We start from the raw sequence: 14,180 nt of genomic DNA on the forward strand, positions 1-14,180 counted from the left end.
CCAAAGGCGGGTAAATTGTAAGCAGTCGGGGTCTTTATGAACCATTCTCAGTCTGGCCCCTCACCTGGAACCACTTTGCCTTGGGAGACCCTACCAGGAGCACTAGGCTCCAGACAACACAGCCTCCTGTTGTGAATTATTTTGGAGCATTATAGCCTAAATTGTTATCATTAATTACTAGAGCAATGGTGGTCTACATTGTCATCATTTAAAGTGTTATTTTATAGTGTAAAGTTAGGATCACAGTGTTGGAACTCTATAGCTCTGAGTGAGTGTGCTCCTTTCTGTATCTAACTGCCCAGGCTCAGCAGTAGCACGTGTGTGTGTGTGTGAGCAAGTTCGTGTGCTATGGGAGAAAAGGGAGGGAGCACAGTAAGATAGTAATATCAAAAACACTTACAAAGGAAAATATAGAAGCAGATTTTGTGAAATTTGTATTACAAAACATACATCAGTATAGTCCATCACAGTAAGAATGTCCTGTTTCTGGCACAGAGCACAAACAACACCAGTTTATTCCATAAAAGTCAGGTTATGGAAGAAATGGCATGTTCAAGTGGAGTGCATGCGAATTTCCCACCAAATGCTTAGGCACGTGAAAATCTTGGACTTTCCCAGACTCAGTTGCAGTAGGAAAGAGAGCCAAGAGATGATGTGAAGCCAAGAAACAGAGCTATAAAAGGAGGTCCAAAAGGAGGTGAAAGTCAGTCGTTACATGGTTTTCATGTCGACTCGGGTCTCCGTTCTGGTAACAGAATGGGGCTCTATTTTGCACTGATCTCTGACACACTCCGGTGGAACTTTTGTATTGTAATTGGTGTCTGTTTTTGTTGATAATAAAAATGTTGGTAAAAGTTCAAGCTTTCTTATCTGGCCCAAGTCTTGAATTTTTACACGACACTCCAGGCTCACCTGGGCACGCAAACCTCTCCACTACGATAAGGTGATGGTCCCGGAGAGATGAACACGCATGTGGACAGTGATGGAGATACCCAGAAAGGCGTGATCAGGAGGATCTGATCTGAACCTGAGTGGGTGTTTGTTTTTAGACTTCTGTGCTAGTCATGGATTGTCTATAACGAACACCATGTTCGGACATAAGGATGCTCATAAGTGTACATGGTACCAGAGCACCCTAGGCCGAAGATCGATATTGTAATCGCTTCATCTGATTTGAGGCTGCATATTTCGGACACTTGGGTGAAGAGAGGGGCGGAGCTGTCAACTGATCACCATCTGGTGGTGAGTTGGGTCAGGTCTATGGTGCCTCAAGGGGCGGTAACCCTTCAACACCGTGGTGGACACCGGTGGTCAGGGAAGCCATCAGGCTGAAGAAGGAGGCCTTCCGGGATTTGTTGTCTCGGAGGACTCTGGAGGCGGCTGCAAGGTACCGACAGGCCCGAAGGTGTGGGTGTGGGAGAAGTTCGGAGGAGACATGGAGAAGGACTTTCGGTTGGCACCAAAGTGCTTCTGGAGAACAGTCCGCCACCTCAGGAGGGGGAAGCGGGGAACCGTCCAAGCTGTGTACAGTAAGGATGGGACCCTGTTGACCTCAACTGGGGAGGTAATTGGGAGGTGGAAGGAACACTTTGAGGAACTCCTAAATCTGACTGACATGCCCTCTCTAGTAGAGGCAGAGCTGGAGGCTGATAGGGGTTTCTTGTCAATTTCCCTGGTGAAAGTCACTGAGGTAGTCAAACAACTATACAGTGGCAAAGCCCCAGGGATTGATGAGATCTGCCCAGAGTGGAGAGACAACTCCAGGTAGGGAATGAGTCCTTACCCCAAGTGAAGGAGTTCAAGTACCTTGGGGTCTTGTTCACGAGTGAGGGGAGATTGGAGCAGGAGATTGGCCGGAGAATCGGAGCAGCAGGGGTGGTATTGCACTCGCTTTACCGCACCGTTGTGATGAAAAGAGAGCTGAGCCGTAAGACAAAGCTCTCGATCTACCGGTCTGTTTTCGTTCCTACCCTCACCTATGGTCATGACGCCTCCCTAGGGAGGTGTTCCAGGCACGTCCAGCTGGGAGGAGGCCTCGGGGGTGACCCAGGACTAGGTGGAGAGATTATATCTCCACAGTAGCCTGGGAACGCCTCGGGATCCCCCAGTCACAGCTGGTTAATGTGGCTCGGGAAAGAGAAGTTTGGGGTCCCCTACTGGAGCTGCTGCCCCCGCGAGCCGACCCTGGATAAGCTTGCCAGCAGCACTTCGGCTGGACCACAGGAGATAACTCCGTTGTTGTTGCAAGAATCACTAAGTTTGTCTATTAGACGCAGATAAAATTTCTAAGCGGCAGACAAAAACATCAGTAAAAGGTGGACAGCCACAGGGAAGAACAGGCTTTATTGAGGGGGAAAAGGGGTAAAGGGAGTGGAGGTGAGGTAGAGGCGGACGCCGGGGGAAACACGGGCACGGGGAACCGAGAAGACTGAGACAAGGGAGCTGGGGGCACTGGGGACCGAGGAAGCAAGGAGGCACGGGGAGGAGCCGGGAGGACGCCGTGGAAGAGGTCCGAGGAGAGAGGGCAGGGTGGCGAGCCCAGCAGATGGAACAGAGGATGGAGGTGAGTGGACCCTTGAGGGGAGACTGACAGACAGACAGGGTTAGACACTGTAGGAATAAAGCACAGGGAAACAGAACTGACGCAGAATAAGCAAGAGCTTGAGTGGTGAAGTGGTACCGGATAAGGAGCAACGAGCCGCAATGGAGTGGAGAACCGGAGTTGATATGCAGGCAGGGATGAGGTTGATTGCAGGGAAGTATGGCAGGCAAAGGAGGTGGCTGACGAGATGCAGGTGGGCTCAGGAGCGGAGGGAGAGAGAGAGAGCACACGCAGGGGAGGAGACACAGGGAGGCAGGCAGAGTACTGGAAATAACCAGGGGAAAACAGAATCACAAGCAAAAAAAAGGAGAAATAAACAGGACACTCACCGTCAACTGGGCTGCAACCACAACACCCACCACTTTTCAAAGTGACGGCCTTGTTGACAGCAATCAGCTAACGCTGGAAATGTTGTTCTGCATGAATAGTTATGATTATCTCAAGTTAACACTTAGCAATAACAAATCAGAGACTGACCACCATGTAGAGCAGAGGTGGGCAATTAAGTTTTACAAGGGGCCACATGAGAAACCTGAATTGTGTCAGAGGGCCACACCAACAATAACTTGAACTTAATTTATTCATCTCCACAAACAATGAAAAACAACAAACAGCTGAACAAGTTTATAGGAATACAGCAATACAACAAACAAAAACTTGTAATGTTTTCCACCTCATTTTACCTCTTCAGTGAGAATAATCCAGTCTGTTCTGGGCTTGAACAAGTGCATTGAAATCTGGCTGAATGTCTGAGGTGGCTATGCGAAGGACAGCTGAGAGGTGGTCATCAGTGATAGAGGATCTGTGTTTGGATTTGTTGAACTTCATCACTGAGAATGTCTGTTCACATACATACTGTAGGTAGATCCAAACAGGACAAGAATCCTCTGAGCATGCCTCCTCAGGTGTGGAAAGTTCTCCTCTTTGAGGGAGGAGTAAAAGTCCAGCAGTGAGACTGACCTGAAGTGCTCTGCCAGAAGCATGTCAGACTGCAGGTCAATGAGTTCCATCTGGACATCACTTGGTGCATTATCCACATTGCAGTTGAAGGGAGAAGACACCATGTGCATTTCACTCTCAAGAGTTTTGAAATCTTGAAATCGCCTTGAAAACTCTCCATGCAGTGCTTCTAACATGGTTGAGTACTTGTGGAGGTGATCGGCTGATCTTGTGGCTTCCTTTAGTGTTGGCAGGTGGGTCAGAATGTTGTCCTTCACTTGGCTTGAGAGAAGCTGCAACTTTCTCATGAAAGCCTTCACTGCACTGTACATCTAATGCACAAAAAGGCCCTTGCACTGCAGTTTGACATTTAGTTCGTTCATGAGTGCAGTCACATCCACAGCAAATCCGAGGTCTGCCACCCAGTCTTCATCTGAAAGCTCTGGGACGTCATGTTCTTTCTTCACACAGAAATCCTGAATCTGGTCTCTCAGATCCCAGACACTTTTCAGCACTTTGCCTAGGCTGAGCCACCTGACGGTGCAGTGATAGCTTATGTCACCATGTTCAAGCTCATTTTCCTCCAAAAGTGCAACAAATTGCCTGTGATTTAATGCTCTCCCTCTGATGAAGTTAACTGTTTTAGTTACAGCATCAACAACATGGTTCATTTTTAACACTGTCTTACACAACACTTCCTGATGTATAATACAATGCAAAAATGTCAACTTCTGCACAGGGTTAATTTCTGTCACTTTATCCTGCATTCTCTTTAAAAGTCCAACATTTTTCCCTGTCAGATTTGGACAACCGTCTGTTGTCACACCTACCAGCTTGTCCCATTTCAGTCCTAACATGTCCAAACATGCATTTACCTCTGTGAACAAGTCATTACCAGTGGTTGTGCCTTTTATTGACTGCATGGCCGCCAGCTCCTCCGTGACTTTAAAGTCTGCAGTTATCCCACGTAAGAAGATGAGGAGCTGGGCGGTGTCACGTACATCGCAGCTCTCATCCAAAGCCAGAGAAAAACAGTCAAAGTCGTCCGCTCTGTTCTTCAGCTGAAGCTCCAAGTTCCCAGCGATATCCTTAACCCGCCTCGTTACGGTGCGTTGGGAGAGTGACACGTTCTCAAACGCGGCCTTTTTCTTCGGACATATGAGTGCAACAGATTCCAATAAGCACTCCTTAATGAACTCGCCGTCAGAAAACACCTTACTTTTTCTGGCGATTTTGTGAGAAATTACATAACTTGTCCTGACGGCTGCATCTCTGGGGGTGTGAAGTTTGGTAAAAAGGCCTTGTTGGGTTTTCAGTTTTGCTAGCAACGCATCAGACTCCTTTGCGCGCTCTTCGTCAGTCAAATTTCTGTATTTCTCCTAATGCTTGGTGGTGTAGTGGCGATTCAAATTATAATCTTTCAACACAGCGACCTGTGTACCACAAATTAAGCACACAGCATTACCTTTAATTTCTGTAAAGAAATACTTGGCAGTCCATGTCTTGTTGAAAACGTGGCATTCCTTATCAACTTTTCTTTTCTTAGCGTGAGCTGACATCTTGGGGTAATCTGGCTAGCATCACTTGTCCCTGTTCACCTACGCGCGTGTGCGCGGGAGCTGTGCGTACACACGGAAGACGCAAACACAAACGTAGCGCTTTCAAAATAAAAGGGCCACAGTTGTATTGCACGCACGACATATATTAGTTTAATTTATGTTGTAATTTATGATTGGCATCTCGCGGGCCGGACAGGGACGTACAAAGGGCCGGATGTGGCCCGCGGGCCGTAGTTTGCCCAGGTCTGATGTAGAGCATAATTCTTGCACAATAATTTCATATATAAAAACAACAACCAAAATGAAAAACCTGTTTTGTTTTTATTGTAGCCTACTAGTGGTAAGCTATATTAGTCTATTCTATTTCTGAAATTATAATAAATACACTAACATTAGCCCTAATCAAACTATGAACACGTGAATGGAGAGTACTGGTACCTATTTTTTTTCCACTTCAAGTACTGGTTAGTATGGCTTGTTTATTAATATGCAGTGGGTGTGTTCTGTTAACCTGGCACCTATTTCCAGGAAAAACACCTAACATACCCAAAATAAATCAGTAATTTCTCCTCAACCATTAGGCCTAGATACATAATTCTGGTCTCCTTTGAAAGGTCAGAAGCTAAAGAATATAAATCCATTGTAAATTTGTAAAATTATTACACAATCTTTCAAAAATATACCAGGCGAATGTCCATGTTTTGGCCATATTTACTGTTTATATGTTCACTTTTATTGGGAGTTATCTTCAAAACATTATTTCTCTCCATACAACCACATTCCAAATAACAAAGCTTCCAAAACGTTGAAATATTGATAAGAACAGTCAATATTCCTATGACCAAAAGCACTCCCATGCTTTACAGGCCACAGCTTGAGAACAGCATCCTACAGGACTGTAAGGACTGGGCTCTTTCTCTTCGTATTGAAGAGACGAATTGATTGATATCCTGCATGTCTGTGTAACTCCTACGGGTCACCAGCAGAGGCCGATAAAAACCGCCTCCGCCAAAGCAAACTCTTCTTCTCTACTTCAGTCTGACAACAGAAAGGAAACTCATCAGCTCAGCCGACCTCACCAAGATGGTGGCCCGCCAGACTGTCTCTGTTGACACAAAAGACTGCTGTTTTTGGACAGAAAACAGGTAGAACAGCGAAAATCGATTACCTGCCCGGTATCGGGTACCAAGAGGTTAATGTATCCAACGAAGGTTAAAGTTAAGGGCAACTGGACTTGGTTGAAGATACTGGAAGACGTTTCGTCCCTCATCCAAAGGACTTCTTCAGTTCTTGTTGGTATGTTTTCCGCTCTGTGGTGCAGTGTTCTCATGACCCCTAGCTTGTGCTCCAGTGGGTGGTGTGAATCGAAGAGTAGGTATTGGTCTGTGTGTGTGGGTTTTCTGTAAACACTAATCTGCAGGCTCCTGTCCTCTTCAATGTGTACAGCGCAGTCCAGGAAGGCCAAGAAAGGTGAGGTGCTATTTAAGGTGAGATTAAATAGCTGAGTTTCCCTGCCAGTCAGTCAGAACTGAAGAAGTCCTTTGGATGAGGGACGAAACATCTTCCAGTATCTTTAACCAAGTCCAGTTGCCCTTGACTTTAACCTTCGTTGGATAACTATGACCTGGATGACTGAGAATCTTCATAGATATCAAGAGGTTAATGCACTTTCAGGAGACTTTCTTGCTCTTCATAAGGACTGGTAAACCAAATTATAAGTATTATTTATGCTGTTGTTAATTGTGTCAAAAATTCCTTCGGATCCCCATACACAATATTAGCTTCTGGCTACATGCTGATCTGAACAAACCAAGCATCCACAGACACACATGCATCACCCATTCACCCTCACGACAGATCTATTCTCCAGGTGTCTTATTGACACTGATCCTCCCTGTCATTTCCTCAAGTGCTCACATTAAGCTTAACAGCCATGATAGATAAATGGGAGAAGGAACAGAGACAGACTTTGTGGTGTGGACTGACTTATATTCTTATGTTTAAGTGGGGAGGGGGGTAAATTTAAGAGGATTACTTGAGCAGACATTTACACACTGACTTTAAGGTGCTCCTTGTGATTTTGTCATTCTCACAAAACTGTCTGCTCTTTTGCTGCCAAGCTATTTAGGAGCTATCACACAAGAGGATGGATCTGAGCCACCTGTAATGGAAGGAGAGAGGAAAAGCCCTTTGAGAGGCTGGAAAGGCCTTAAGGTTAGAGTTTTAAATTCTGACATTTAAGGAGCATTGATGCAAATGAAGTCCAAATGCCTTTTTTGTTCTAGTATGAAATTATTTGGCTATGATGTTATAAAGAAAGAATGAAGACAAATAATCAAAGCTGATATTTGGGTTTTTATATTTATATATTAAAATAAAATTTGGTTCTAATTTCGGTATATCACTAACAAATTTAGGTAGGGCCTACAGGTGATACCTAACACAGATGTGATGTCCACCAGATGGCACACTCTAGTCTAGATTATATGTCAGTCCAAACCGCAAGAGCTTCTTTGTAGAGCTACCATGTTGCACCGTGATAAGCAGAAAGTGGACCAACGGGAAAAGGGGGCAAACTTGGAACTTGAAGGTGACATGGTACATAAATGCACAGAGGGTTATGCTACACTCACATTAAATAGGATGCTTGGTAGATTTGGGAAAGATTCCCATTTTTACAGCTTTCAAGCATAAATGACATCAGTATGGTAGAATACAGAGTTGGTCATGTGAGGATTAAAATACTGCTATTTTCAAACTTGTCTCCTAGACATTCTATTGAAATAGTATTTTCCCAACTACGCTAAGAAAAAAATGCTGCTGCTGGATTGCGTTCACTTTTGGACACATTGTTCATTTTAGTGAAGTAAGCATTCAATATTTTATGGAAGTCATAGGAAAGTGCTTGGAAAAGATGATGAGTGCAGGACATTATTGCTAGAGCTCAGGGGTTGACATACCATGTGTGGTCAGGATCAGGTTAAGCTTAGGGAAAGATTGTGGTTTTGGTTGAATGTTAACACAGAACACACATTATCATTATGTTGAAAAAAATTTAAATAAAATGAGTGCCATTACGTTTCCTCCAAAACTTATTTGCTGATGTAAGTATGTACTGGATGTCATCTCTAGAAGACAGAGATGCTTCTTGGTCAACCATTAGCAGTGTGTCTACACAGGAGGCTCTCCATACAACAGTTTAACTCACCAAATCCAGACACACTGACTGGAGCTGTTACAAGGTGTCCTGGGAAATATAGGAAATTATTAACGGATGGAGACAAGGTATGTTAAAAAGTGTATTACCCCAAAAACAAAATGTCTGCATTTACAGACTGATTTAAGCAGTGTGAGTATCCAATGGTACACTCAAATCCCTAGAGATGTTTGCATATCCTGAACCCAAATTAATTGACTGCCTGAGGAAGAACCTTATCTAATATCTACAAATCCCCTTATGACTCAAAGCACTTTCTGGTATCACGGAGTACAAACTAACTTGACAGAAGATGTTCCATTGGCTGATTTGACAATGAGATCTCAGCAAATGACAGGCCAAAGTGACTTGGCTGACTCAGATCAATAAAGATCCCAATCTCCTGCTCGACATGCTGATGACAAGACTGATAAGTATCACCTTTAAAGCAAACCAGCTGTCTTTGTAGACCCTCAACATGAAAATTGATAATGCCTGCAGGCTGTTCTCCTTGAATAAAACCTCCAGTTGATGAAATAGACACTGCGGTCTTAAAGGCTTTATCTTAGTGTTCTTCCCTCACAATGACATGTCTGAAGTGAAACAAACATTTCCTTTTTCACCCTCCGCCTCTGTGCAGTTTGGCGAGTAATCGCTACCATTAAACAAAAACAAAAGCAAACATATCTTTCCTATGGCTGTCACCACCGGGACACCTGTCTGCCTCGCTGACCAGATGATTAGACTACTTCAGAGGAGCTCATTTTCAAAACAGCACCCTCCCGCTTTATCAATCCTTGAGCACACAGGCAAAGCTAACATGCCCGTGGTTAGCGAACAGATTATTTGCTGGTCTTTCGGCAATCTGAAACCATATCCAGGGGAGATTGTTTGTCATATATAAAGGGAGTTCTTTGTTGTTTCTGTCTTTGGAGATCATTTCTGATGTGTGGTAAAGATAGGTAACAGATCATTTTTTTGCAATCATAGTCCCTTTGATGTTTTAAATTTGAGGAGCGATGACAATAATTTTAATGATAATGGAAGTTTCATACAAAAGACACTACACCTTGAGGAGTTGTTGGACATTCTGGTGAATATGTGTCGCAATCTGGCTCTCTGTCACTCTACTCCAGCCACATTCCCTATTTCCCAAGCCCCTTCACTGCCATTTTCCATCTGTCCAGTTGATGCCCTCAGACTTTGGCCTGGCCTTCTCTGCCCACCTCCTCACCTCTTAGTTCAAATACTGGCCCAGTTCCATTCTTTCCCTGCCTGATTGTAAATGGTTGCCATGTACCTCATGCTTTGCTTTCAAGCCGCCTGTCTCCTACTTGTACAGGAACCTGCATGTCTGCCTACCTATACCTAAACCTGCATTTATTAATAAATCACTGAAATTAACCTGCTGCCTCATCTGTCTGCATTTGGGTCCTTTTGTTGTTGCTACTCTCCCTCACTGATGTGACAGAATGCATTAACCCCTTGATGCCGATTGTCGCAAATTCGCATCATACCTCTTCCTTGCAGACTGCAAGCCAAGATAGTGCTGGATTGGATTCCCCCAATGCCTGTTGGTGCATATTCGATACGTACCTAGGAACCTTTTGCAAGCCCTGGCTTCTTGTTTATGCCTGTTGTCGCTAATTTGCATCATACCTACACATACCTGTATTTATATCTTTTCTATGTTCTATAGACAAATTAACAATCTTCACTTAATTTAACATCAGCTTGAAAGCAAATGAAAACATCATTTTTACCAATTAATACCAATTTTATGTTTGAGATTGGTATCATGTTTTGAAGTACAGAGCTGGAGTCAGGATGTGGTGAGCCTAGTTTAGCATAAAGAGTGGAAGCAGGAAAGAACAGATATCCTGACTCTGTCCAAAGTTTTAAAATACTTTTCCTAATACCTCTAAAGTTCATTAATTAACATGCTGTATGTCATTTGTTGCTAAAAGCCAACTGGTCCTTATGTAATCAAAGTAAGAGCTAAGTCCATATTCTCTGCCCTTTGCAGATGATGCGACCATGACCTTTGACGCGCTGGGGTGGTTTGCAGTCGAGTGTGAAGCACACCTCCATGTCTGAGGATCTGTGGACATGGTTATTTGCCAGAAAATGGTGGCTTGCACCCTCCAGATTGGGATTAAGTAATTGCCCAAAGTAAAGGAGGAAGAGAATGGGAGAACCAGAACCTCAAGCTCCTCTCCTGTGGAATCAAGTCCCAGTTTGGGTTTGGGAGGCAGACACCATCTCCCCATTTAAGAGTAGGTTTAAGACTTTCCTTTTTGATCAGGCTCAGAGTTAGGGCTGGCTCAAGTGAGCCCTGAACCATCCCTTAGTTATGTTGCCTAGACTGCTTCAAGACTTGATACACTGAGATCCTCTCTACTCCCCTCTATCTGTATGCATTCAAATCCCACTAATGCATGTTAGAGTTTTTCCTCAATTGCTTGAACACTATAACCAGGCTTTTGAATTGAAATTTCAAAACCAGAACTCCATTTTTCAAAAAGCACACCCATTTCTCTAAACTCTACACACAAATCCCTTAATTTCTCATTGCCTACACCATGTGGTCATTGAAAAAATACTAACATACTGATAACGCACCAATCAGAACCTTCAGTAGATAGATAAAGGGGCCAGAGTCAGTTCAGTTTTGGAGCAATGGATCAAGAGAAATCTGAAGGAAGAGGAAGAGGACACCAGAGAGGAGGAGGAGGAAGAAGAGGAGGAGGAAGAGCAGTATGGAGAGGAATAAGAGGTGAAGGAAGAGGAACAGTAGGAGTTGGAGTAGGAGATGGGATAGGAGGAAGATGAGGAGGAGGAGGCGTAGCAGGAGGAGGTCCGAGGAGGGAGGGAGGGAGGGGAGGAGGAGGAGAATGTGGAGGAGGTAGAGGGAAGAGGAGCAGGGAGAGGAGGAGGAGGTGGAGAACAAGAATCTCTGGCCTGTACCAGACCAAAGGCAGGAGGCTGGGGCAGAATAATTTGTGTGCTGAACTGTATAGTATATTAAGGAATGAAAAATGTGCACATGTTTACAATTGTTATTTTTTTTATTGTGTTCATCATGTGAAAAGGTTTTTGAGGGGGAGAACCACAAGCAACATTATAAATATCCAGTAGTACTGTGGTATTTAATTTATCTCACCAGTGTGTGAGACTGTTGTAGTGTGTGTGTTTTTGAGGGTTTGTGTCTTATGTCTGGGGGCAAAGTTTGGTTTTTCAGCAAGATTGAATGGTTTTGAGCGGAGAGCTTCATTTTGACCTGGAAATAGGATGTTTGGGGAATTGGGTGAGAAGTTGTGGATTTGTGTTTAGAGTTAGAGAAAAAGAGGCATAATTTCAAGAAATGTGTTTAAGCAATCGAGAAAAACGATAATAACCCAACATCTTCCCTCTCCCATGGTTTTTGTGCTTCCTCGTCCCTCTCCTTTTGCTTTCAGCAGGTATTTCAGGCTCTAGAGCTGTAGAGTATAGAATGAGAGAGAGAGAAAGAAAGACAAACCAAGACACACCAAGCATACTGCATTTCATTCCAATGGCAATAAATAAATCAAACACTTTCACTCCCATATTGTGTCGCACAGGTGTCACAGCAGGAGGGTTGTGACAGCTTCATGTTAATCAGTGAGCTCTCTGTGGGTGTAATGTCGTCAGATCAATATCAATCCTCTCATCTCGCTCTACAAAATAAAGCAAATAAGCATACTTTTAGGACCACGGGAACTCCACCGATGAATTTGTTCATTTGTGTGATTTAAAGTGTGTAATTTTAACAGACGTTTTGTTATGAAACTGAGTCAAGAAGTCACTGAAGTCAGTTCCACAGGTGTGAACTCAGCCCATGGACCAAGCTTTCAGCAGGTTAAAAGCAAGGGTCCCCTTTCCATGATGTAGTCAGACACCTGTATAACAGTCTGTCAGTGGCAGAATACATTACAGTTACACTGTAGCCGGTTCACGGCTGACGCCATCTACACAGATTTCCAAACTGTTTGTACCTACCAGTCATTTCGAAGCCTAAATACAGGAAAATAGGGCCCGGATTTAAAAATACAGAAATTGTCCTTCTGTAACCTGAGACTATAGTAACAAATATGTAATAATAATAATAATAATTCGTTTATTAAAGCAACATTATGTAAGATGTGTTTTTTAGTGTGATTTGCTGCCTGTACCGCTTCAGTGTAATTCACCACTGTCATCAATAAGGACAGCTGTACAGGTTTTTGTAATGATTATATTACTCATGATGAAAAACTATCAAGTCAACAACTTTGCTAACACAGCCAAACATCAAGCATGACAATATGAGATAGCATATATTGATCAGAGGTAGCAATATTACTAATAGTAATAATAGTCCAACTGTGAACACAGAAAGAATGCCAGCTCAGCGTCTGTTTTTGGTGCCTTTTATTTCACAAAGCCAACTTTCCAGGAGCATCTTGTTTGGTCACTTCCTGGTCATTTCTTTTCTAGCGTTTTCTGTCAACATCCTCTTCTGTCTCCTCGCCTCTGCCATTAGCTAAGGTAGCTGAGCCTGGTTATATTGCATGCTTACCCATCTCCAGCTCGACACCAGCTGTTATTTTTATGGTAGAAAGGTTACATGTTTCTCGATCAGCCGCTGCTAGTTAGAAATCTGGAGTTGATGTTAGCAAGCTTATTACCTAATATAACACACTCGGACATTGGTATTGTCACCCATCTCCAGCTTCACATCAGTGCCACTCTCCACCAACAGCAGCATAATGTTGCTTAAAACATGGGTGGAAAGCTAGCCAAACATACACAACGTACGCAAGAGCACTTACAGTAACATTACCAATCTCTGAGTGTTCTGTCTAGTAGGTTTGCTAACATCAAATGATGTCTTCTATCTCGTCCAATATAACATCTCCCGGTCAAAGGTCAACCCCTCAGATGTTATTGGTCATGCCCAATCTACCCACAGTTTCACCCTGGAGCCTGTCACTGAACTTTAGGTGCTAAAGGAGCTTCATAGACCTATCAAAAGCATTTGACACTTTAGATTACACAAATGAATTATCAAGGCTTAGGGACATTGGTGTCTCTGAATAGTATTTTGCCTAGTTCCAAAACTACCTCTTCCTTAGGCTACAGTGTGTAAAAGCAGAGCATATTGTTTCTCACCCTTTGCCTGTCACCAAATGTGTCCCTCAAGATTCAATCTTAGCCCCCACTCTTTTCTCAATTGACATAAATAACAGACAACTCTGTATCAAAAACAAAAAACACCACCATCCACTTATATGCAGTGACACACTTATACTCATTTGGACCCTCTGCAGAGTCTGTTTTGAACTCCCTTCAGGAAAGCTTTCAGAGCATTTAACATGCCTTTTCTGCTCTGAACCTTTTCATGAATAGCTCTAAAATCAAAGTCATGTTGTTTGGAAGGAAAATAAACTCCACCACCACAATCCCTTTAATTACAGTCTATGGTTCAAATCTTGATGTAACACCATCCTACAAGTATCCTTCAATCCAGACTTGCCTTTATGTATTGCAACCACACATCATTCACTCCATCTTCCAGACTTACCCTTGTCAAGATGACCATACTACCCATGCTGGACTATGGAGATGTCCTGTACAGACTTGCTTGTAAAGGTGTCCTTGTGCGGCTAGATGTTCTGGACCACACTGCCATCAGATATGCCACCACTGCCTCTTACAAAACCCATTTCTGCAATCTATACTCCTCCATAGGCTGGCCATCCTTGCATACTAGACAAAAACTACATTGGGTTACTTTCATTTACAAAACCCTCCTTGGTCTGACCCACCAAACCTCTTACCACACTTCTCCTCTGTATATATTATGTGGTCATCTAATCATGTA

At 43.5% G+C, this 14,180-nt stretch overlaps 1 pseudogene; it reads right to left on the reverse strand.

Moving 5' to 3' along the window:
- Positions 1-2,305: 2,305 nt before the first annotated feature.
- LOC119916484 lies at positions 2,306-13,907 on the reverse strand (annotated as a pseudogene).
- Between the last annotated feature and the right edge of the window lie 273 nt (positions 13,908-14,180).

The sequence above is a fragment of the Micropterus salmoides genome, unplaced genomic scaffold (assembly GCF_014851395.1).
Source record: "Micropterus salmoides isolate LMB-PRFRI ecotype aquatic unplaced genomic scaffold, ASM1485139v1 Ms_hic_scaffold_21, whole genome shotgun sequence".
In the NCBI taxonomy this organism is placed as follows: domain Eukaryota; kingdom Metazoa; phylum Chordata; class Actinopteri; order Centrarchiformes; family Centrarchidae; genus Micropterus; species Micropterus salmoides.